The 23,623-nt window shown below is 42.5% G+C and overlaps 1 protein-coding gene across 1 annotated transcript in view; it reads left to right on the top strand.

Annotated features, from left to right (window-relative positions):
- ADGRD2 (adhesion G protein-coupled receptor D2) overlaps positions 1–23,623 on the top strand; it is a 1,056,485-nt gene that overhangs the window by 129,540 nt on the left and 903,322 nt on the right. The gene's annotated exons all lie outside the window — the stretch shown is intronic.

Here is a 23,623-nt window from a genome sequence, read left to right as displayed (position 1 = left end):
CGCCCCAGGCAGCGTCAGATTAGCGCCAGTACCGCGAACACCCACGCACGCACCGTACACGCACCGTACACCTCCCTTAGTGGTATAGTATCTGAACACATCAATATCTGATCCGATCAGATCTATACTAGCGTCCCCAGCAGTTTAGGGTTCCCAAAAACGCAGTGTTAGCGGGATCAGCCCAGATACCTGCTAGCACCTGCGTTTTGCCCCTCCACCCAGCCCACCCAAGTGCAGTATCGATCGATCACTGTCACTTACAAAACACTAAACGCATAACTGCAGCGTTCGCAGAGTCAGGCCTGATCCCTGCGATCGCTAACAGTTTTTTTGGTAGCATTTTGGTGAACTGGCAAGCACCAGCCCCAAGCAGCGTCAGATTAGCGCCAGTACCACTAACACCCACGCACGCACCGTACACCTCCCTTAGTGGTATAGTATCTGATCGGATCAATATCTGATCCGATCAGATCTATACTAGCGTCCCCAGCAGTTTAGGGTTCCCAAAAACGCAGTGTTAGTGGGATCAGCCCAGATACCTGCTAGCACCTGCGTTTTGCCCCTCCGCCCGGCCCAGCCCAGCCCACCCAAGTGCAGTATCGATCGATCACTGTCACTTTTTTTTGTAGCGTTTTGGTGAACTGGCAAGCGCCAGCGGCCTAGTACACCCCGGTCGTAGTCATACCAGCACTGCAGTAACACTTGGTGACGTGGCGAGTCCCATAAGTGCAGTTCAAGCTGGTGAGGTGGCAAGCACAAGTAGTGTCCCGCTGCCACCAAAAAGACAAACATAGGCCTGTCATGCCCATAATGCCCTTCCTGCTGCATTCGCCAATCCTAATTGGGAACCCACCACTTCTGCAGCGCCCGTACTTCCCCCATTCACATCCCCAACCAAATGCAGTCGGCTGCATGAGAGGCATTTATATGTCCTCCCGAGTACCCCTACCCAACGAACCCCCCCAAAAAAGATGTGTCTGCAGCAAGCGCGTATATAGACGTGACACCCGCTATTATTGTCCCTCCTGTCCTGATAATCCTGGTCTTTGCATTGGTGAATGTTTTGAACGCTACCATTCACTAGTTGAGTATTAGCGTAGGGTACAGCATTGCACAGACTAGGCACACTTTCACAGGGTCTCCCAAGATGCCATCGCATTTTGAGAGACCCGAACCTGGAACCGGTTACAGTTATAAAAGTTACAGTTACAAAAAAAAAGTGTAAAAAAAAAAAAAAAAACACAAACAAAAATAAAAAAAAATAGTTGTCGTTTTATTGTTCTCTCTCTCTCTATTCTCTCTCTGGTGTTCTGCTCTTTTTTTACTGTATTCTATTCTGCAATGTTTTATTGTTATTATGTTTTATCATGTTTGCTTTTCAGGTATGCAATTTTTTATACTTAACCGTTTACTGTGCTTTATTGTTAACCATTTTTTTGTCTTCAGGTACGCCATTCACGACTTTGAGTGGTTATACCAGAATGATGCCTGCAGGTTTAGGTATCATCTTGGTATCATTCTTTTCAGCCAGCGGTCGGCTTTCATGTAAAAGCAATCCTAGTGGCTAATTAGCCTCTAGACTGCTTTTACAAGCAGTGGGAGGGAATGCCCCCCCATCGTCTTCCGTGTTTTTCTCTGGCTCTCCTGTCTCAACAGGGAACCTGAGAATGCAGCCGGTGATTCAGCCAGCTGACCATAGAGCTGATCAGAGACCAGAGTGGCTCCAAACATCTCTATGGCCTAAGAAACCGGAAGCTACGAGCATTTTAGGACTTAGATTTCGCCGGATGTAAACAGCGCCATTGGGAAATTGGGAAAGCATTTTATCACACCGATCTTGGTGTGGTCAGATGCTTTGAGGGCAGAGGAGAAATCTAGGGTCTAATAGACCCCAATTTTTTCAAAAAAGAGTACCTGTCACTACCTATTGCTATCATAGGGGATATTTACATTCCCTGAGATAACAATAAAAATGATTTAAAAAAAAATATGAAAGGAACAGTTTAAAAATAAGATAAAAAAGCAAAAAAATAATAAAGAAAAAAAAAAAAAAAAAAAAAAAAGCACCCCTGTCCCCCCTGCTCTCGCGCTAAGGCGAACGCAAGCGTCGGTCTGGCGTCAAATGTAAACAGCAATTGCACCATGCATGTGAGGTATCACCGCGAAGGTCAGATCGAGGGCAGTAATTTTAGCAGTAGACCTCCTCTGTAAATCTAAAGTGGTAACCTGTAAAGGCTTTTAAAGGCTTTTAAAAATGTATTAATTTTGTTGCCACTGCACGTTTGTGCGCAATTGTAAAGCATGTCATGTTTGGTATCCATGTACTCGGCCTAAGATCATCTTTTTTATTTCATCAAACATTTGGGCAATATAGTGTGTTTTAGTGCATTAAAATTTAAAAAAGTGTGTTTTTTCCACAAAAAATGCGTTTGAAAAATCGCTGCGCAATTACTGTGTGAAAAAAAAAAATGAAACACCCACCATTTTAATCTGTAGGGCATTTGCTTTAAAATAATATATAATGTTTGGGGGTTCAAAGTAATTTTCTTGCAAAAAAAAATAATTTTTTCATGTAATCAAAAAGTGTCAGAAAGGGCTTTGTCTTCAAGTGGTTAGAAGAGTGGGTGATGTGTGACATAAGCTTCTAAATGTTGTGCATAAAATGCCAGGACAGTTCAAACCCCCCCAAATGACCCCATTTTGGAAAGTAGACACCCCAAGCTATTTGCTGAGAGGCATGTCGAGTCCATGGAATATTTTATATTGTGACACAAGTTGCGGGAAAGAGACAAATTTTTTTTTTTTTTTTTGCACAAAGTTGTCACTAAATGTTATATTGCTCAAACACGCCATGGGGATTTGTGAAATTACACCCCAAAATAAATTCTGTTGCTTCTCCTGAGTACGGGGATACCACATGTGTGGGACTTTTTGGGAGCCTAGCCGCGTACGGGACCCCGAAAACCAAGAACCGCCTTCAGGCTTTCTAAGGCCGTAAATTTTTGATTTCACTCTTCAATGCCTATCACAGTTTCGGAGGCCATGGAAAGCCCAGGTGGCACAAAACCCCCCCAAATGACCCCATTTTGGAAAGTAGACACCCCAAGCTATTTGCTGAGAGGTATAGTGAGTATTTTGCAGACCTCACTTTTTGTCACAAGGTTTTGAAAATTGAAAAAAGAAAAAAAAAAAATTTTTTTTCTGGTCTTTCTTCATTTTCAAAAACAAATGAGAGCTGCAAAATACTCACCATGCCTCTCAGCAAATAGCTTGGGGTGTCTACTTTCCAAAATGGGGTCATTTGGGGGGGGGTTGTGCCATCTTGGCATTTTATGGCCTTCAAAACTGTGATAGGTAGTGAGGAGTGAAATCAAAAATTTATGCCCTTAGAAATCCTGAAGGTGGTGCTGGGTTTTCGGGGCCCCGTACGTGGCTAGGCTCCCAAAAAGTGCCACACATGTGGTATCCCCGTACTCAGGAGAAGCAGCTGAATGTATTTTGGGGTGCAATTCCACATATGCCCATGGCCTATGTGAGCAATATATCATTTAGTGACAACTTTTTGTAAATTTTTTTTTTTTTTTTTTTTTTTGTCATTATTCAATCACTTGGGACAAAAAAAATAAATATTCAATGGGCTCAACATGCCTCTCAGCAATTTCCTTGGGGTGTCTACTTTCCAAAATGGGGTCATTTGGGGGGGGTTTGTACTGCCCTGCCATTTTAGCACCTCAAGAAATGACATAGGCAGTCATAAACTAAAAGCTGTGTAAATTCCAGAAAATGTACCCTAGTTTGTAGACGCTATAACTTTTGCGCAAACCAATAAATATACGCTTATTGACATTTTTTTTACCAAAGACATGTGGCCGAATACATTTTGGCCTAAATGTATGACTAAAATTTAGTTTATTGGATTTTTTTTATAACAAAAAGTAGAAAATATCATTTTTTTTCAAAATTTTCAGTCTTTTTCCGTTTATAGCGCAAAAAATAAAAACGGCAGAGGTGATCAAATACCATCAAAAGAAAGCTCTATTTGTGGGAAGAAAAGGACGCAAATTTCGTTTGGGTAGAGCATTGCATGACCGCGCAATTAGCAGTTAAAGCGACGCAGTGCCGAATTGTAAAAAGTGCTCTGGTCAGGAAGGGGGTAAATCCTTCCGGGGCTGAAGTGGTTAAGAAATCTTACAATGGACAAAATTATATAGGAATCATACAAGAAGAGTAGCGTTAACAATAGTCAGTGTACATATACAATAATCTTAATGAAGGCAAAAAATAAAAGTTTACAATGAATTGGTAATTTCCTTGCCCCCAGCAGAGTCCGTCCTTGCATCAGGTGTCCCCAGCAGAGTCTGTCCTTGCACCAGGTGCCCACAGCAGAGTCCGTCTTTGCATCCGGTGCCCTCAGCAGAGTCCTTCCTTGTATCAGGTGCCCCCAGCAGGGGCCCCCAGCAGAGTCAGTCCTTACACCAGTGTTCCCAGCCTCAGTCCTTGCATCAGTGTCCCAGGCAGAGCCATAGTTACCCCCCTGTACATAGTTACCCCCTCCCCCTGTACATAGTTACCCCTCTCCCCCTAGTTACCCCCCCTGTACATAGTAACCCCCGTGCATTGTCACCCCCCTGTACATAGTATCCCCCCATGCATAGTGCATAGTTTCCCCCCCTGTGCATAGTTACTCCCCCTGTACATAGTAACCCCCCCGTGCATAGTTACCCCCCCGTGCATAGTTACCCCCCCTGTACATAGTAACCCCCCTCCGAGCGGGACAAGGGTCCCAAAATCGGGATTGTCCTGGGAAAATCGGGACTGTTGGCAACTATGCATTCACACTGTACTATCCCTAGATGCACACTAAACTGATATTCTACATTAACAATAGAATAAGAATAGAACACTATAGCACACTTGCTGTCTAATAGCACTGAACAGAGCTCTGTTCTACCTCTCTCCACGCCGCTATCACACTACAAATGGCCGCTATGGCAAGAATATTTTTATCGTGTGGGGCGGGATTAAGAGCAATGAGCCATGATTGGATACAATCATCATTACAGCATCCAATCATGGCTCTGACAGTGCTCTGTGCCCTGATTGGGCAAGCTTTCATTGCTTCAGCCAATCAAGGCTTTCAATGCACTGTGCGGCGGCGCAGTGCATTGTGGTCGTTCGGCAGGCCGAACAAACTGTCGAACAACCCTATAATTTGGTTGTTCAGAGAACTACCGAACAGCCAATGTTCGGCCCGAATTTATGCTCAGTCCGAACCGTTCGCCCATCCTTACTGATTACTACTAATTATAATTTTTTCTTCTTTCCCCTCAATGGGAATAAGTTGCTCCAGAAAAAAACAGCAGCAAGGGAATTATATAGTGTAGTATGTTTTATTGGACATTAAAAGCAAGATATAAAGATATAAATGTTATGCACTCACATGTAGGTGAAATAAACAACACCGGCACAGCTGTTTGAGAAAAAACGATCCATACCTCGCGATCCCAGAGCCGGCGTGCGTTCCATAGATTCAGAAGTGACATGGGGGTTAGACTCGGAAATGGTGTAATCGGCTCCAAACCTGAATGCATTTTGCGCAGGCGCATGTCATCAGCAAGTTAAGCCGTTGCTATTTTCTAGAAGTAGTCAGTAGTGTACTCTGATTGGGCCTGATGATAACTAAAGAGATATATGCCCCAGGACAGGATACCCAATCCAATTATAAAACATTTAACTCCTACAACCATCATAAAAATATATATATACACATAAGCATAATCAATTACATCCAAAAATAAAAGTAAAAATCTAGAACATATATGTAATATAAAACTTAAATATAAATATGGATAAATGAATGTACTATATGAAACAGCAATTAACCCATCAAAGCAGCGCTATTTTCAGTCCTCAATGCTGACTGAAAAAACAAAGTCTTTGTAAATGCAAGCAAAACACATGCAGGCAGGCAAATTCCAACAAAGACACAGCGGTTGGAGCTCGGTCTGGATACCCTTGTATGAATAGTAGATCTGATGAGTGCACATTTCACCATCTATTGGGACACCTTGTGCTGCACACACCCGTAGGGGTTCAAACTCACCGGAGCCAAGAGGTTAACAAGCCTTGGATCAAATCATCTCTCAGCAACAATGTCCACATGTAAAAAAGAGACCCCGAATAGTCCAGTACCGTTTTGATAATTTATTGTAAGTCACAAATAAGATAAAAAACTAATAAAGTAAATACACTGTAAAAATTAGTGGGCGCAGTTCCTTACAAAGGATAGCCTTCTAGCTTTCAGTTGGTTGGTAATAGTGGATAACTCAAACTGCTTCTCTCAAAGCACAAGGGTACTGGTTGCAGACTGGATGGATGATACACACTCACAGCTGATCATTCCTTCATTCCACTAGTATACAACTACAAGCTTGGAGCGCACTGCGTGTCAACCAGGCACAGCTGATCCGCACTTCCTCTCGTGTCTGAAGCTTCAGGCTAGAAGCACACTGCGTTCTCACGTGATAACGGTTGCCGTGGTATCGTGCTCTGACTAGTTTCGTCAGGAAGACTTTTTCAAAGAGCATGACTACACAGCTTGTTGAACAAAATTTATCTGAAAACCAGGGGGTGGGGCGCGACCAACACTCCGCCCTAATGAGTCAATACTTGGTAAGCACTAGGTCTGATTGGAAGGTGCGTCCCTATCTTAAACAGGGAACGTATCCATAGTCCAACCAACCGAAAGCTGCAGGCTGCACATTTAAATGACAACGCGGTCTATTTATACCAGAATCCTACATTACATCTGCAAACTCCCAATTCCTTGTGAGAAACAGTGCTTATGTCCTGGAGTAAAACTAAACATCTCCTCTTCCATATATTCCAGGTGCAACTGAAGAGAGAGAGTCGCTTAACCCCCAAACATAATTCAGCTATATGGATGTCACGGTGTAGTGACCAAGTAATTAAAATACCCATAGTTCCTCACCCGATATACTTATCATATTAAATCAGATAAGTTTATCATGTTGCGACATAAAATTAACAAAAAATAAAAATGTTACTTACAAAATCGCATATAATCGCAGCAACATCGGAACTTGTGATAAAATCAGGAAAATAATAATGATTAAAATCTAATCAGATTAAAATTACCTGACATACCTATTGACATAAAATGTTACATACAGAATCGCATATAATCGCAGCAACCTCGGAACTTGTGATAAAGTCACAAAAATAATAGTGGTTAAAATCTAATCAGATTAAAATTACCTGCACGGCATAATCTAAAATTCTACGTAGATAGAAAGCGGAAGTTGATAAAAGATTTTCCAGTACCTCTCTGTATCACATAGTTCCATATTGTACATACACAATAAAAAAATATGTAATCCAAACGGGGCATAGTTATCAAGTTATCTATACAGAAAACAGATCAAAATCTCAGAATGAGGAACCCCTCAATTAAAACTCTAATGCCCCGTACACACGGTCGGATTTTCCGACGGAAAATGTGTGATAGGACCTTGTTGTCGGAAATTCCAACCGTGTGTAGGCTCCTTCACACATTTTCCATCGGATTTTCCGACACACAAAGTTTGAGAGCAGGATATAAAATTTTCCGACAACAAAATCCGTTGTCGGAAATTCCGATCGTGTGTACACAAATCCGACGGACAAAGTGCCACGCATGCTCAGAATAAATAAAGAGATGAAAGCTATTGGCCACTGCCCCGTTTATAGTCCTGACGTACGTGTTTTACGTCACCGCGTTTAGAACGATCGGATTTTCCGACAACTTTGTGTGACCGTGTGTATGCAAGACAAGTTTGAGCCAACATCCGTCGGAAAAAATCCTAGGATTTTGTTGTCGGGAATGAGGACTGAAAATAGCGCTGCTTTGATGGGTTAATTGCTGTTTCATATAGTACATTCATTTATTCATATTTATATTTCTTTTTGTATTAAGTGGCTGCTGAGAGATATCTCACTCAGAATATGGTGACATCAGGTTAAATCACTGCGGTTTATTACCATTATTATCTTCCATCTGCATATACCGAATATCCTTTAGCGCTCAGATAGGATTGGATTAGGGCTTATTGTCTCCTTTTTTTTGTATAAAACTTAAATAGATAAAAATAATAAAATAAAAGTAAGAAAGAAAAGTAAAACCTAAAAAATCCAATGTAATATATGACAATATAAAACTAAAAATACCAATATTGCACAATCCTAAATCTACCCACACCCTAACTTATTAGCAAATATATATATAAATATATATATATATATATATATATATATATATATATATATATATATATATATATATATATATTTTATAGGCTTCCTTCTGGGATAACAGCCATGCAGACCAATTTGATGCAGTGTGTGGCGTATGGTCTGAGCACTAACAGGCTGACCCCCTACCCCTTTAACCTCTGCAGCAATACTAGCAGTAATTATATGTCTGTTTCCCAAAGACAACCTGGATATAATGCTGCGCATGTGCACTTAACTTCTTTCGTGGCCCAAGACGAGGCCTGTTCTGAGCGGAACCTGTCCTGTTAAACCGCTGTATGGTCTTGGCCACTGTGCTGCAGCTCAGTTTCAGGGTCTTGGCAATCTTCTTATAGCCTAGGCCATCTTTATGTAGAGCAACAATTCCTTTTTCAGATCCTCAGAGAGTTCTTTGCCATGAGGCGCCATGTTGAACTTGAACCATGTTGTAGAGCGCTAACACCAAATTGAACACACCTGCTCTCCATTCATACCTGAGACCTTGTAACACTAATGCCCTGTACACACGGTCGGACTTTGTTCGGACATTCCGACAACAAAATCCTAGGATTTTTTCCGACGGATGTTGGCTCAAACTTTTTTGGCGTACACAAGTTGTCAGAATTTCCGATCGCCAACAACGCCAACAACGCGGTGACGTCAAGCACATACGACGAGACTAGAAAAGGCCAGTTCAGAACCAAGCGCGTCACCCTTTGGGCTCCTTTTGCTAATCTCGTGTTAGTAAAAGTTTGGTGAGAGACGATTCGTGCTTTTTCAGACTCGTGGTTTTCAGATCGTTTTCTGCCGTTCAGTTTGTGCTTGTGAGTTTGTATCTGCTCTTCAGTGCGTGCAAGCAAGTTCCGCGTGACTTTTAGTCATTGGATTCTTGTTCGTTCGTTACTGTTTTTCAGGTCGCTCTTCACAGGCCTTGCTGTTCTTCAGTGCGTTCTGTTACTTCGTTCTGACAAGCCGACCGTTTTCTAGCCATGTTGCGTATGCGTACTCCTCGTAGAGTTCGTGCTGTGCGGGGGCTTGGTGTTGGGGTCCTGACCTTGACACAAGTCCAGTCCATGAACGGGGTGGGGAGGAGTTCATGGACCAAGAATTGGTTGCTTCAGCGTGATTTCAAGAACTTTCTCAGGATGACGGACCCCGTGTTTCACCGTCTGTTGGCTTCGCTGACCCCTTATATTAGCAGGCAGGATACCTGCATGAGGCAAGCCATCACTCCGGAGCAGAGGCTCGTCGCTACCCTGCGGTATTTGGCGACAGGGAGAAGTCCGCAGGACTTGAAGTTCTCGACAGGCATCTCCCCCCAGGCTCTGGGTATCATCATCCCAGAGACCTGTTCTGCCATCATCCAGGTCCTGCAGAAGGAGTATATGAGGGTAAGATTTTTATCCTTTAATATCACATTTCATTGTATTTAATGTGTGCTAATATATTGTATTTCTTTCCTCATTCCCTAATTACCATGATTGTAATATGCTGTGAATGTCCCCTTTGTCCTCATGCATGCTGGATTTTTATGTAATTAATTTTTTAGGGCCTTCATACAGATTGTCCTTCACTAACCTCCCCAGCATGGTCTCTCCTGGCCCTATATTCACCTCATGTAGTCACTTAACAATGTATTTTATCAGCTCCATAGTAGAGCTTTACCCCAAACACCCCCTAAAATGTTTTGAAATGTTATTTTAGCTTTAAATTCAGGCAGAGTGGCAGAGGCTTTTTTTTGTGGTGTCCCCAAATCATTTTTAGTAACCATCCCTCCCCCAACTGCTAAGTCAGCTGATCCCAATTCTCTATCTATCCTCAATCATCTATCTGCTGACTTTGCCAAAGCCATACACACTATACCCACCTCTTTTGTGCTCAGATGTATGGATGAATTCCCCAAAGCATGTAGTGCAAGGGCCTGCCTGTATACTTTCCAATGGTACTGTTTGAATTTTTAAGATACTATTATTATCTTGAGTCAGGTAATAGCAGAATGTTCAAATGTGCTCAAATGTGTACAATGTGTATTTATATCTGTCCAGTGGGCTGCCAATAGTGTAACTGAGGGGCTGTTCCAAGTAATACCATGTATTTAGGTATTCATCTCTCTGAAGTTAAGAGGGTTACCTGTCCAAGATTTCCACACACCCCATAATGTTCGAAATGGCCCATGAGAGGGGGGGAGGGGGAATATGATAGGTGTACCTTATACTTTGGTGTTGTTAAATTCCCATTAATAAATGCTATCTGGAGGTTGCCCCAGAATGTTTGTGCCTAATCTGCTTGCCATGTTTCAGAGCAAAAATAGTAATTGTTTTTTTTTTTCCTCAACAGTTTCCTTCCACGCCACAGGAATGGCAGACTGTGGCCTCCCACTTTGCCCAGCGGTGGGACATTCCTAATTGCGGAGGGGCAATTGATGGGAAACATGTCCACATCATCCCACCACCCAACTCGGGGTCGTACTATTTCAACTATAAGGGGTTCAATAGTATTGTGATGTTGGCGGTGGTGTCGGCTAATTACGACTTCTTGCATGTGGACGTGGGGAAGAATGGCCGGATGTCCGATGGTGGAGTCATCACCCAGACGGAGTTCTACAGGCGTCTCCAGAATGGCAGCTTGGACTTGCCAGCTCCAGAGGACAATGTGGAAGGACTCCCATTCGTGTTCGTTGCTGATGAAGCGTTTGCGCTGGGGGACTACCTGATGCGGCCATTCCCGATGAGGACCTTCACCCTGGAACAGAGGGTTTTTAATTACCGGCTGGCCAGAGCCCGAAGAGTGGTGGAGAACACATTTGGAATCCTGGCCAGCCGGTTCCGCCTATCTCTGACCCCTATCCATATGGCGGAGTATAAACTTAATCATATAATCATGGCTTGCTGTATTCTCCATAACTTTTTACGGAAACATTCGGCCAACTATGCTGGCTCAGTTGGGCCGGAGTGATCCCTGAAACAACACTGACGGTGCTTGAAAGCGGTGCCGTCCTGGCTTGCCCTCCCTGAGTGCCCGTGATGTCCGGTTACGATACCTGGAGTTCTTTGCGGGTAGGGGGGCCATCAATATGCCTGCAAATTTGTGAAGCCTTTTTCAAATAAAAAAGCAAAAAAAAGAAATTCGTTGTGGACATTTACTGCTTGTGTTTGTTTTAGCTGAGCCTGACAGCAATGTGGGGAGTCCTGTAAATTGCGTGATTGTGTAACCATATACAAAGCACTGTTGGCTGTTATATACTAAAGGCGTATACACTTTTTATACTACAAGTGCTCTTGAAACTGCAATGAAAATGCTCTTGTAGTGCAAAGAGGATTTGCCCTTAGGAAATAACCACCATTTTCTACGAAAACAGCAATTACATCACCACAATCACATGTGCATTTAGAAACGGTTTTTAAAACAAACCAACATGTTTGTTGTATAACAATTTTTGGGGTGGCATTATCAAAAATAGAAATGTCCATTTACGATAAAACAGGCCTGTGTAAAAACAACAAGAAAGACAAAAAATATGGTAAAACCTGAAGGCAATATCAGACATGAGTATTTAGGAACTGTGTTTGATATTGCGTTCATTGCGTTCAGATGGGGTCAAATCACCCCTTGAAAAGCCAAATTTGGAAGATGCACACCAATTTACGAATGTCAACATGTGCTAGCTGCCATCACGGGGGATCAAGGGACGTGTTTTGGGGGAGCAAGCCCTTCCTCACCGGTACTTTATTATTGAGGAAGGGGTTGCACCCCCAAGACGCGTCCATTGATCTCCCGTGATGGCAGATAGCACATGTTGGCACACTGTGTGCATCCTCCAAATTTGGCTTTTCGAAACATTTCAAAAATATTTTAAACATTGTACCAAACAAAAGTGATTTTGTGGGGTATTAAATTCGCCCCAAAACATCAATGATGTTATTATTTTTTTTAATCACATCATTGATTTTTGTCTTGATGTTCTCCAATTCGAAATTACACCCCATGATCTCCCCGATCAGGATCTGGGCACTTTCTGATGTGAAAGGATCTCAATCCCTAACATCACGATCACCTAAAAAGAGAGAAACCAAACAAAAACAGGTATCAAAAATCTGCCAGCATCCATCTCTTACCTGAGCCTGTGGTCGCAGACACTCACCTGTTGTGGTGCCAATTTCCACCACATCTTCTTCCTCCTCCTGCTCCGCTTGTGTTGGGGGTATTTCACCTTCTTCCACAGGTGGGGGGTTCTCTGGTGTCCTTGGATGAGGGGTGTCCGCCGAGTCTTTTCTCCCCTATGTAAAACAAAAATGGTATAATTAGCACACAGTGATTTGATAGCAGAACTATAAATAGGAAACATTGCTTGGAAGTGGGGTACAATTGTCAATTTTAGCAGAGTTCCAAGATGTCGCTTGTTTATTGTCGTTTGTCAACCTGCAATACTTTACCTGTTTAGTATAAGCTTCACAGATGGAGACCCCCCTATAGTATACACTGGAGCACCTGTGTGCCCCCCCTAATAAAAATGGTGTTCTTGTGTCCCACACTAGTGCTCCAGCGTCCAGATGTGAAAACAGCCGCTCAGTGTCCTCTCCTTACACACAATCTAGTTTGCATTTCATTTTAGTAACAAACCCATCTACACAACCAAATATTTTGCATCCAAGTAGGCCCTAAAAAATGTAGGAAAATGCATATGGCCTAAACAATGGTGTTTTAGAGGGCGAAAAAAAATGTTTGATACGAACGAATAATGGGCCCAAGAACATTAAAATTGACATTTTAAACTGTACAATTAAGAAAAGCATATGGAGCAGCACGAACATAATAAAGACAAAAAGAATAGGAACACAGCACAACTACTTACTTTTTTGCAGCACTCTCCGGATCTTTCGGTACTGCTCGGGCTCTCTTAATTTTAGGTCCGACCACCGCTTCCTGAGCTGATCTTTTGATCGTCGTTCCTCTGAAATTCTGGTGCAGACTTTTGACCACTTTCGCCATGATCTTGGCCTTTCTGACATTGGGGTTGGGGTAAGGCCCATACTTCCCGTCATAGTCAGCCTTCTTCAGGATGTCCACCATCTCCAACATCTCCCCAAAGGACATATTTGTGGCCTTAAATCGTCTCCTTCTGGATCAGGACGTGTCCGGATCCGGGCTTTCCTCCTCCTCCTCCTCGTTGCTATAATTAGCACGCACCTGCTCTGACTTCGCCATGTGCTCTTCACCCACTGCGCCGAACGAAAAGGGGCAGGGAATAGACTAGAAAGAACGTCAGGGGCGGGCGGAGTTACACGCATGCGCAGTGTGTATAAAGCGTAACACGCGTGCGTAGTATGTATGATCTGTGAGCGGACGAAGGAGCATTGGACGCGCCGATCGTAAGAACGAAGGTAAGAGACAAACTTATGCCTATACTGTTTCTAGATTGAGGCCTATATTGTAACAAGATTAGGAGAGTTTTGTCTGACATTAGGCTTTGTCTTGTGTTGTGTCTTGCAGTGAACATGGATATCTTATTAAAAGATAATGACTTCATGTCACTATTCATTGATATGTTAAGGGAGCTGCCATGTCTGTGGGAGATTAACAACCCACATTACAAGAACCAAACAAAGAGGAAGGCAGCACTGGATAAATTGTGGGACATTGTGAAGCAGGTGATCCCCACGGCAGACATCACATTTTTGAAGATCTTAATTGGTGGCCTGAGGAGCACATATGTAAGGGAGCGCCAGAAAGTCCAGGATTCGCAGAGATCTGGAGCAGCAGATGACATCTATGTCCCCAGGATGTGGTACTATGACAGGCTGCATTTTCTGGCAGGCCAGACTGAACCCAGGCCATCCCTCTCCAGTCTTCCTTCCACGCTTCCTTCCCCTCCAGCTGAGGCTTCTGACGCCCAACCTGGGCCTTCCAGGCAACAACATGTGGAGGAGCCCAGATTGAGCCAGGTATAGCATTCTTTTAAATATTTCTGATTGTCCAATCAATGATGTTAACTAGATGTTAGTTTGGAGTACTAATTTAGGATTGTGATTGATGATGCAAAAACTAAAACCATGTCCCTTTTTCATACACAGGGAAGTCTCAGCCAGGAGGTGGCCAGGCCGAGCCGGCTGCCTGATCTGCAGGTCCCTCCACTCCCCCTGGAAAGAGAAAGTGGCAGGAGGAGGAGTGCCCTAGAGGAGGCTGCCATAGGCCTCTTTTGGAGGGCTACAGAGGTCCTGGGAGCACCACACACCGTGGAGGAGGACATTGCTGCCATCATTGCCTCTAAAATGCAGAGGATGGAGGAGGGACAACAACTCATGTGTGAGTCGCTCATATTGGAGGCTCTTAATAAAGGTATGAGGGGCCAAATTACATCTCAGACACACCTTTGGGAACTCACAGATGGTCCTCCTCCTCCTCCTGCAGGTCCTCCTCCTCCTCCTCCTTCTCCACCTCCTCCTCCAGGTCCTCCCAGTCCTCCTCCTCCTCCAGGTCCTACTCCTCCTCCTGCCACATCTCCAACAGCACAGCCACAGCCTGGAATGAAGCGTGGAAAGAAGACCAGAAAGTGAGGACCCTGGGTTCAGTCTGGTCGGCCAAAAGATGCAGCCTCTTGTGGTACCACAGCCTGGGGACACAGATGTCATCTGCTGCTTTCCGGATCTCTGGGACTTCTGGACCAGACTGGCCTCCCTTACATATGGACTCCTTAGGCCACCAATTTTGATGTTCAAGAATTGATGTCTGCCCTGGGGGTCCCAGGCTTCGCTAATTTCTCATGTTTATCCAGTGTTGCCTCCCTCTTTGTTTGGTTCTGAGCCCTTAATAAAGGAATTTTGTTTTGAATTATACTTGCCTATATGTGTTTGACTTCAAAAAGGACAGTTGGTTTGTGAGGATTCAGGTACATTTCAAAAATACAATGTGAAATTAACAAGGGACACCAACAACAAACAATCTCCTTGAGATTAAATAATAAAAGATATCAATGGTGTTGTGGTAATACAAGCATAAAATCTAAACCAAAAATGGCTTTAAATCACAAAAAAAAGAAAAAAAAAAAAGAAAAAAATTCTGTCAGATGTGATAAATAACAATATTTTCCGGGAATCCCAAGAAAAAAACACAAAAATAAGTTTGTGAGAAGTGTGTGTGAATATGAGCAGCAAAACTACTTAATTCTTTTCACATTATAAAGAAGAAGAGAGTGCGCTGTATTAAACCATTTTTAACATTGCAGCATGACGAAAGTGCTGTATCCATTGCGAACGCTAAGTTTACTAGACCGAGCTGTTCCGTGTCAGAATTTCTTCTGAGCATGCGTGGCACTTTGTGCGTCGGAACAGGCCACACACGGTCGGAATTGACGCGATCGGATTTTGTTGTCGGAAAATTTTATCTCCTGCTCCCAAACTTTGTGTGTCGGAAAATCCGATGAAAAATGTCCGATGGAGCCCACACACGGTCGGAATTTCTGACATCACGCTCCAATCGGACATTTTCCATCGGAAAATCCGACCGTATGTACGGGGCATTAGAAGTCATATGACACTGGGGGGGAAAAATGGCTAATTGGGCCAAATTTGGACATTTTCACTTAGCGGTGTACTCACTTTTGTTGCCAGTGGTTTAGACATCAATGGCTGGGTGTTGAGATATTTTGAGGGGACAGCAAATTTACACTGTTATACAAGCTGTACACTCGCTACTTTACATTGTAGCAAAGTATAATTTCTTCAGTCTTGTCACATGAAAAGATATAATAAAATATAAACACTATAAATATATAGTGTGTTTTCCAATATGTATGGTACAAAAAAAATCCCCAAAATGTATATATATATAGAACCGTAAACAATAAAAGTCAGTCAAGAAACAGTTAAGATCTATATCAATATTGAAACCAGATGGCATGAGCGTATCAAGCTCGTATTTCCACCTGGTTTCGTTTTGAGATATCTGTTGTCTCATATCATTACCTCTCCAGTGTTTGAACAACCTATCTATTCCAATTCAGATGGGAAGGGTCCTTATTATGAACAAGTCTAGAATGATTAGATACACTATGTAGCCTGAATACTTGATATATGAATATTTGATAGACATTGTGTGGTCCTTCCCACATATCTCAGACCAAAGGGACGTGTTAAAAGTTAGGTAACATATTTTGTGTTGCAAGTGATGAATTTTCAATTTTGTATTCCCTAACATTAGCAGAATAAAAGGTGTCTATCTCTCTTTTCTTCACCAGTAGTTCTACAGGATAGGCATCTACCACACCTATAGAACCACACACACTCAATGAACATGGTGGCCCTCTTAGGAGGGTCAACAACGTTCCTAGTGATCAAATTCCTTAGTCCTGGCACTCTTTTATAAATGAAAGAAGGTTTACTAGGGATGATACTTTTCAATGTATTATCTTTAAATAATATCGGCCAAAATGTCTTAACAATTTTCTCCACAGTTCTATATTGTATATTGAATCCAGTAATGAAGTTAAATCAATTCTCTTATTGCCCCTCAACTTTTTAAAAATTAAATCGGCTCTATTTGTTTTCCCTACCTCATCTCTAACTTTCAACAATTCCTATTTTTTATATTATTTCTCTAAAAAATCTTTGTAAAACATATCCAAGTTTAAAACAATAATCATCATCACAATTACGCCTAAATCGTACAAATTGGCCTTTACGTATAGCCCTAATCTATCCCGGGTGGTGACAACTTCGGGTTGAAATGTACCCATTTTTATCAAATTCTTTAAAGTGGGTTTTGGTGCCCAGTTTATCATCTCTCTAAATATAAATCGCTAAATCTAAAAACTGGACATTATTGTAACTCCAATTACCCGTGAATTTGATGTCATAAGTATTATTATTCACCTGGGCAATGAACTAGATGAGATCATTTTCAGTTCCCTCCCAGATAAACATGACATCATCAATAAAGCTTCAATAAAACTTTAGCTGTGGCCAGGATCTAAAAAAAATGTCTCCTTTCTGCAATTTGTTGAGAAACACATAAGCTACACTGGGGGCATATCTTGCCCCCACTAATTTGCTCTTTAATTTGCGAGTGGTGTCCCCTGGCAATTTTTAATACGTACTCTTATCAATTAAAATTATTTTTATCTCAGCCTCATATTCCATTTTCTTTAAAATGACCAATCCTCCTCCTTTATCTGCTGGCCTAATCAGGATTTCCTTATTTTTCTCCAATTCTGTAATACCGTCCCATATCCTTTTAGTTTTCCTAGTTTTTTATGCTTTTATCTTAATATTTTCCTACACCATATTTTATAAAACAATAATATATTTGTAAGTATTAGATTTAGGATTAAAAGTGGATTTAGTTTCTAAACCATTATGCTTAAAGGGTAATTCCACTTTCGTGGGAAAAAAATAGCAAATTAAATAAAATAATATAGCACATACATTAGCAGCTCAAGTAATATTGCACTTGAATGTTATTAAAAATTAAGTTTCCTTTTCAAACTGCAGCTTTGTAATTTTCTGTAAAATGCAATGCAATATGGCTACCTAGAGGGGTTCTGTACACAGAAACAAAATTTTCTGTTTGTGTGATTGGCTCATTGATTTACCCAGAAATCTGCACTAAGATACAAATCAGATATCAGGTATCCCCTGCAACAAAAAAATTTCAATTTTTGGTGAGATACTCTCAATAGGGAATCACGTCTAAAGGGATGCAGACCCTGCAATTTTCTTCATTAGAGCCCTGCAGGTACAGCAGCTGACTGAAAATTATTAAACCACTCCCATTAGCTTCACTTGCCACATGGACACAAACACACAGGGGTTTCTTCAGAATAACAAAAGCTAGGTATCTGCAACAAAGTTTGTTAAAATCCTTGTAATGTACACAGATCACTCAGAGGGGAATGTTTTTTTTTTCTCAACAAAAGTAGAGTTACTCTTTAAAACCAGATCCTTTTTCTATTTTTTTTATTACATTTATTTTCCATGAAACATTTTTTTATATTTAACTTCATGACAAACTTCTCAACGTCCACAAAGACTTCAAATTTATCTAAAAACTTGGTAGGGGCAAATTTTAATCCTTCATGTAAAACCTCCAATTCTGTCTCTGAAAATTGTGCCCCTGCGAAGTTAAAAATTCCAGAGTTTTAGGTATCCCTTTGTTTTTTTCTGTCTCCCTCCCCTACATCCTCTCTGTCTTCTCTTTCCTGCCTTTTTGGGGTCAACTGTGTGACTCGGTAGGGTCCTTTCCACCACCCTCCATTCCCCCTGTTGCTGATGGTAATCGTTCCCATAAGTATAATATTGGGGTCTATGGAACCCTCTTCCTCTATTTCCACCCCTGGGTTTCCCTCTAAAGGGTTGAAACTGAGATGTAGAATTATTCCAATAGGGAAATGGTTGATGTTTTTGAGATGGTCGGTAGAGTAGCCCTCTTGTGTATTGATTCTGCTCGTCAGTCCTGCCTACTTAAAGCCATGCAGCTCACTTGATCTCTGCCTTCGCCTTTGTCAATATCACAGAGACTTTCTCCCGCGTTCCTGTTGAAGACTTGCTCGGCTGACATTCCTTCTGGCTCCTGATCCTGCTTGCTGTACTACTACGTTTATCTCTGGTCACTGACGTTTGCTTGGCTGACTACTCAATACGGTTACTGAACTCTGGCTATTAAACAAGTGTGATTTAACTATACTTCTGTCTCGGTCTGATTCATGGTTCCTGATAGGTATTTCTTCTATAAGGATATGTATCCTGCCTCTGGGGGGTTCTATCTCTTAAAGGAGAATATCTGTTATAGGTAGGAACCCTTATAATGAGGAGAATGTGTCCTCTTTTCTTATAGACTAACTTCTTCGTATTTCTCCTTTGTCCGCAGGTCTAGTGTTCTCCTTAATGCCATATCCCTTCCTGTTCTCTCTCTTGGTACCTAAATTCAGTGGAAAAAATTCTCATCCGTTAGAATTATTAGTAATATAATTATATAGTATCCTATCTTGAATGTGTTTTCTTAATGTCTTGCAGAGGCTATCTAAATTATATATTTTACTAAGGGTCCACTGCACCCCGTCCAGGTTGCATTCCATGGGCCTGACCCTATATGCACTAGATGAAACAGAGACGTAGGGGACCTTTTACATTTGTTATGGAGATGCTCAAAGCTGCATCTCTACTGGAACGCTGTTGTCACTATGGCAAACGTGGCTTTTTAAGAATCTATTCCCCTGGATCCTACGCAATATATTCTAAGTATGCTTGACACTGTAATCCCAGATGTGTATGCCAGAGAGGCCGTTACTAGAGCCAGCCTTATTTCAGGCTCGCAGGCTCATACTATTGCAATGGATTTCTCCTGCAACCCCCCCCCCCCCACCACAGATGTGACTTGAACAAATGGGTTCTGTGTTGAAGATGGAAAAGCTAATATATCCACATAGAGGCAGCTTCTCTAAATTTGAGAAGGTATGGGGAGGTTGGCTATCGGCTCCTGGGTTGGCCCCAGCAGACTTGGTATTGGATAGTTTATTGCTATGACCTGGGGTAAATATAAAAAAAGTGGATATATAACCAAGAGATAGTAATATTATGGTTGAGCACTGAGTACTCGTGCAACTGTTTCATGTTTGTATACTTGCTGTCTACAGAAGGGTCAAGCATCTCGGCTGTGCTGGGCAAAAACATTGTCAAAACATACTGACAATGGCTATGTGGTTTAAGTGCATGGAGTTTCAGTATTGTTACACTGGAAAGTTTTTCTTTTTTGTTTTTTCGAAGTGAAGTATGTGGATTTCTAATGACTGTTTGCGTAATTTTGTGACATCTCAATAAACTTTTACCCAATTTAACCAAAACAAAAAAATTAACATTCGAGAATGCAGTATTATATTGCCAATCACCGTGCTGCTCGAAGCATTAGCAGAACATCTTCAATCAGTCCATAAACGAATTATTCTACAAATCATATTCTAAATACGTGATATGTATAAATATGAGAGTCCAAAAATGCAGTAGTATATTGCCAATCACCGTGCTGCTCAAAGTGTTAAGTGCCCAAATCTCCTTTAAATGTGCTCTACCACGTGCATATAAAATTCATGCTCACCAGAACAATGCGGCCAGCAAAGTGACCATCGGGCGGTTCAAGAACTGGATCCAACTCATGGAGGACTTGGAAAGAATATTCCCACAAAAAACACTTATCCCCTGTCTGTCATGGGAAAAAGTTTCTCCAGAAAAAACAGCAGGAAGGCAAGTATATAATGTAGTATGTTTTATTGGACATTAAAAGCAAGATATATCTTTTCATGTGACAACACTGAAGAAATTACACTTTGCTACAATGTAAAGTAGTGAGCGTACAGCTTGTATAACAGTGTAAATTTCTTGTCCCCTCAAAATAACTCAACACACAGCCATTAATGTCTAAACCGCTGGCAACAAAAGTGAGTACACCCCTAAGTGAAAATGTCCAAATTGGGCCCAAAGTGGCAATATTTTGTGAGGCCACCATTACTTTCCAGCACTGCCTTAACCCTCTTGTGCATGGAGTTCACCAGAGCTTCACAGGTTACCACTGGAGTCCTCTTCCAATCCTCCATGACAATATCACGGAGCTGGTGGATGTTAGAGACCTTGTGCTCCTCCACCTTGCATTTGAGGATGCCCCACGAATGCTCAATAGGGTTTAGGTCTGCAGACATGCTTGGCCAGTCCATCACCTTTACCCTCAGCTTCTTTAGCAAGAAGCAGTGGTCACCTAGGAGCTGTGTTTGTGGTCGTTATCATGTTGGAATACTGTCCTGCGGCCCAGTCTCCAAAGGGAGGGGATCATGGTCTGCTTCAGTATGTCACAGTACATGTTGGCATTCATGGTTCCCTCAATGAACTGTAGCTCCCCAGTGCCGGGCAGCACTCATGCAGCCCCAGACCATGACACTCCCACCACCATGCTTTACTGTAGGCAAGACACACTTGTCTTTGTACTCCTCACCTGGTTGCTGCCACACACGCTTGACACCATCTGAACCAAATAAGTTTATCTTGGTCTCATCAGACCACAGGACATGGTTCCAGAAATCCATGTCCTTAGTCTGCTTGCCTTCAGCAAACTGCGGGCTTTCTTGTGCATCACCTTTAGAAGAGGCTTACTTCTGGGACGACAACCATGCAAACCAATTTGATGCAGTGTGCGGTGTATGGTCTCAGCACTGACAGGCTGAACCTCCCACCCCTTCAACCTCTGCAGCAATGTTGGCAGCACTCATACGTCTATTTCCCAAAAACAACCGCTGGATATGACGCTGAGGACATGCACTCAATTTTTTTGGTTGACCATTGCGAGGCCTGTTCTGAGTGGAACCTGTCCTGTTAAACCATTGTATGGTCTTGGCCACCATGCTGCAGCTTGGTTTCAGGGTCTTGGCAATCTTCTTATAGCCTAGGCCAGGGATATGCAATTAGAGGACCTCCAGCTGTTGCAGAACTACAAGTCCCATGAGGCATAGCAAGACTTTGACAGCCACAAGCATGACACCCAGAGGCAGAGGCATGATGTGACTTGTAGTTTTGCAACATCTGGAGGTCTGCTAATTGCATATCCCTGGCCTAGGCCATCTTTATGTAGAGCAACAATTCTTTTTTTTTTTTAGATCCTCAGAGAGTTCTTTGCCATGAGGTGCCATGTTGAACTTCCAGTGACCAGTATGAGAGATTGAGAATGATAACACCAAATTTAACACACCTGCTCCCCATTCAAACCTGAGACCTTGTAACACTAACGGGTCACATGACACCGGGGAGGGAAAATGGCTAATTGGGCCCAATTTGGACATTTTCACTTAGGGGTGTACTCACTTTTGTTGCCAGCAATTTAGACATTAATGGCTGTGCATTGAGTTATTTTGAGGGGACAGCAAATTTACACTGTTATATCCTACTAACGATTGTCTACCCTGACCAAATGAGGTTTATCGCTGGGAGGGAAGTTAGGGGTAATTCAAATCGGGCAATCCAACTAATCCATTGGGCCGAGTCGCAGGCTGACCATCCACCCTGTCTCCTGCTTTCTACTGACACTGAAAAGGTATTCGACAGGATGGATTGGGTTTACCACCGGATGTTCTTGGCCAGGCTGGGACTGGGCCCCAATATGCTTTCTTGGATAACCTCACTTTATATCTCCCCAGAAGCTTGTGTTAAGGTGAATGGTGCCCTCTCTGACTCATTTCCCATCTGCAATGGGATGAGGCAGGGGTGTCCTCTCCCCCCCCCCCCATCTTTGCTCTTACCTTCGAGCCACTGCTTAACAATATATGTTTAAACTCAGCTATTATGGACTTTGTGGTGGGACCAACAGAGCATAAACTGTCTGCCTATGTGGATGATGTTTTATTTTATGTGTCTGATCCATTCATCTCTCTACCCAATATCATGGCAGAATTGTGGTATTTTCACTTGCTTTTGAACTTTAAGATTAATTATAACAAATCTGAGATGCTGCCTCTGATCATGCCTTCAGGATTGTGTACACAGCTGCAAACTTTGTTCTCCTTCACCTGGTGCCCTGCTTCTTTAAAGTATTTAGGAATCCATCTTCCGGCACATTGTTCTCAGTTGTACACCTGTAATTATGCCCTGGTGCTTTCCACTATCCAAGCAGATTTACAAAGCTGGGGCTGTACTACCTTTTCATGGATGGGCCGAGTCAGTGTCTTAAAGATGAATGTGTTGCCCCGTATTCTCTTCTACTTGCAAATGGTTCCCATCTCCTTACCCAGGTCTTTATTCTCAACCCTCAGTCTATTTTTGAAATATATCTGGCATGGGAAAAGTCCACATTTGGCCCTTCACATCTTGCAACATCCTAAACAGGGGAAGGTATGGGTGTACCGGTTATTCGTAAATACTACAAGGCAATTGCCCTATAAAGGATCTTAGATTGATACCACAATGTGGCCACGAAATCATGGTCCCACTCAAAAATTTTTTGGCAGGCCGCAATGTATATCATGTCCCCTGGCTCCCCCGGGAGTGCCGTAGACTGTCTGAGCTTCCCTCTCCCACAGCCATTAACGCAATAAAACTATGGAATGCTTTAAATATAGGACAGCTTGCTCCGCCAATCTCCCCTCTTGCTCCCCCTCGGGGGCTTCCCTTTGTTCACTCCTGGGGAACACCTCCTTTTTCAGATCTTGGGTGATTGATGGGGATATGAGATGTAGCAGATTTGTACAAGACCAGGGACTGCAAGGCTTGGCTACCTTGAGGGCACAAAATGGCCGCTTTCCTCTAGATTACTGGCACTGCAGCTCTAACACTTCACTCACAGCTTGCCCCAGGCCATTCATTCCCCC

This window comes from Aquarana catesbeiana, linkage group LG09, assembly GCF_042186555.1.
Source record: "Aquarana catesbeiana isolate 2022-GZ linkage group LG09, ASM4218655v1, whole genome shotgun sequence".
NCBI lineage: Eukaryota > Metazoa > Chordata > Amphibia > Anura > Ranidae > Aquarana > Aquarana catesbeiana.
Note: the sequence above shows the minus strand (reverse complement) of the source record. Positions and strands in the feature narration are given on the sequence as shown.